The sequence below is a fragment of the Hetaerina americana genome, unplaced genomic scaffold (assembly GCF_022747635.1).
Source record: "Hetaerina americana unplaced genomic scaffold, ioHetAmer1.1.p SCAF_5, whole genome shotgun sequence".
NCBI classification, from domain to species: Eukaryota; Metazoa; Arthropoda; class Insecta; order Odonata; family Calopterygidae; genus Hetaerina; species Hetaerina americana.
Window position 1 is genome coordinate 80,400,384 of NW_027287095.1, and position 3,347 is coordinate 80,403,730.

Consider the following 3,347-nt stretch of genomic DNA (forward strand, 5'->3'; position numbering starts at 1 on the left):
TTTGATGTTCTGCTTTTGTGCCACTGGATGCTTTGTTATTGTCCCTTCTTCGCGTACTCCACACCCAAGAAATGGAAATTTACACGTTATTTGAGGAGTTCACTGATAGGGGACGTAATGAACCCCCGCTATGAATTGTTCCCACCTTATGGGAGTGAGCAATTCATGATTTGATCAAAATTCTGCGGCCTGCAACATTAAGATAGGGATGATGCTTACATTGGCATTTCATACGACTATGTCATGCATGAGATTATTCCTAGGGATTAGCTAATGATTCTCCCAGCTGCTGGTCAAGGTAAAACGCCCACGTTAAACAGGCCGATGCACGATACCCAAGAAAGACGGAGGCGATTCCCGCTTGCGACTTCGTGATGAAGACGCATTGATTTCACTTGTGTCGCTGTAAGTATGCATACATTAATGCCTCTTAGTCAAACGTGCGCGTTTAACATTAAGTCGTGCCATATGCATTATTTCTTTCATACTCTCAACAATTTGTTTTAAATGGTTTTATTCTAGCCTGGCGCGAAGGTAATGAGTTTTAACTGCTGGTTGAATCCTTGATTCAATTTCGCAGTGTTTTCTCGTTTCAGAATCAGAAGAAATTCGCTGACCTCTGTTCATTATGTTATTCAATAAAGTGATCCGTTCCTCAATGGTAATAAATTCTCTCGTAGCGATGGGTGGGTGCTCGGTCGTTCATATTTATTTCTGTGGCAAAGGTTTGCTATAGGATGAAGGTATATAACGTTCAGTGTCATTAAAATAAATAAGTCGGGTGGGAGCACCATAAATGCTAAGAGGAATCTCAGGAGGTTGCATTCGGTGTTGCAGTCTCTCAAGCACCGCCCGCGGCGAGCGCAAGCAGCTCTCCTCGTCCTTGCCAGCGCTCTATTCCGGTCTTCGCCTCGCGCTGGTTTCGTTGATAACAGCGTCTTTCCTGGCGGTACTTAGATAATGAACTTCCTTATCTCTGCTTTTGTCTCTGAGGACACGAGTGGCTGTTGGATGCGAATGAATTTCTGCCAGCCTTCATAAAGACTTGAGCAAAATCCTTTTGGGCCACCATCACACTTCCTTTCGAGACAGAAGTGCCTAATTCCTGCCGCTCGCGTTTTTCCCAGAATGAAATTGTGGCGTTCGGTGAATTTTTACTCGCGGAAGAAGCGGCTTTGCTTCCCAATTGTATTCATGTAAATTTGTTGACCTTGCGCTTTATCTGAGGCAACCGCTTTCTGAGAAATCATATGATGTATGCTCTGATTGTGGCACCTCGGCAATGTTTTCTCTAGACTTAGCCTCGGAAGTGAAATCAGGTGCGTTTGTAATTCTGTGCGCGCAGGACCGCTTAAAAACGGCCACATGAAATATCATACTACATTTTACCAACATCAATTACGAATAGTTGTTGTGGTTCACTATGTTGGAGGTAAATGAAACATATTTTGACGTGTCGAATGAATTGAAATATTTTAGTGGAGGAAAATGTTTTGAGGTTTGATACGTGTTCATCCAAATCCATTTTGTGCATCGCTGAAAGCCGCTCACCAAAATCTCCGCCTCCATCATTCAAGTGCGATTTAAGGCGTCGGTCTATTGGGCCAACTTTCATTGATAAACTCTCACAGCTCCCTTGCCTTCCCTTCCAAGTAAAAATTTGCCTTTCATACCTTATCTCTTGCAGAAATATCTTAAATTGAATTCGATGGCTTCTGGCTCAACTTTGTGGGAGGTCATGTCCATTCATTACGTGTTCATTGTGGAATGCTACATTGTGTTCTTCATTTAATGACCTTAAATTGATCCTAACAAGCTGTCAAATTTATTCTGCTCTTTTAATTCGGTTGTTTTACTGAGTATTTTAGTGTCGGACTTTTACAGAGGGTAAAACATCAGTAGAAAATTTAATTTCCTCTCCCTTTTTTAATTCAGAAACTGGTTTCGGTCAAAGTGAAAGCAAGGGGTCATGACAGAAATCAATAAACCTATGTATTTTATTGGGAAGTAACTCTTTGAGTTGGATTACTTTTGCCAATTATTTTATCCGCGACAACTCTCAATGATCGAAGTGTCGCTTCTTTGTATCCAAAAGGGTATCATAGATAATTGTGGCATTGATGGAATCGTGGCCGATACTTTTTAATTTTTTTAATACGATCGTACAGAGATATCTAGTGTCGATGATGCGTTACTTAATCAACCAAATTGGGTTTCTGGAATTCAAACTAACCCTTAAATGGAAGCAATAAACACGCAGTGCATACATATTTACGAGTAATAAAATAAATGCTTTTTTACGAGTCCACGTCTAGTCTGCAGAATGACCAATGCAGCATTTACATACAAAATGCACATTATGGACAGACATGACACCTACAGGACCCACCTGTATAACCCGCGAAATGAAATCCTGCGAGAAGAAGAAGCAAGGTATCGGGAGGTTGTGTCTGCTGATGGAATTGTCTGTTTCGTTACCCTTGCCCCCATTACTTTACCCTTATATTATTTCCTTATATTATTTTCTGCTGTTCTTCTGATGAATATTTCACATTTCAGTTTTCAATAAGAACACGGCATCATTTTCATTTGAACAGGTTCCCCAAGTATAATTCAGGTCATATAACCATATCCTCAAGAAAATAGTCTGAGAAAGCAACTTATTGGGCAGACACTGTTCTTCTTTACTTGACCTCAAAGTCACATTATTCTTTCTAAACATTTTTGTATAAAAACAACAGGATTGTATAATTTCTCCGCAATATATATATATATATATATATATATATATATATATATATATATATATATATATATATATATATATATATATATATATATATATTGATACGTGACGCCCCCATGAAAATTACACGGACACAATTACACATGAGCTAATTCGAATGATATATGCGTCGATAGTCATGTTTTGAATCACGTATTCTTCAGTGATGCGCAAATGCCCCTTTAAAGGGCAATGCAGAAATGCAGCTTAATACCACCATGGATTAGTTAGTAGTAATAGTTTAAGTTAGAATAATAATTATAATTCTATTTAATCTTTAATGTGTGGGGAAGAGTAAATAGCATCAGAAAAGTTTTTTCGATATTCGTCGAAAAGGTTGTGGTGTATAGGTTACATGAGGGCAAGGAATACGTGAATAATTATGGTATGTACTCATTAACTTGTTATTTTTTGGGGAAAAACTGAGTAATATGTCACGTGTGTGTGACACGGAGGTAATTTTTTCGTCGATGTTTTAAGCCATGCTCAGATTATACGAATAACTATGGTTATGTAAGTAATTTACCCTCTGGAAAAATATTAGACCTCATTTCTGAAACCG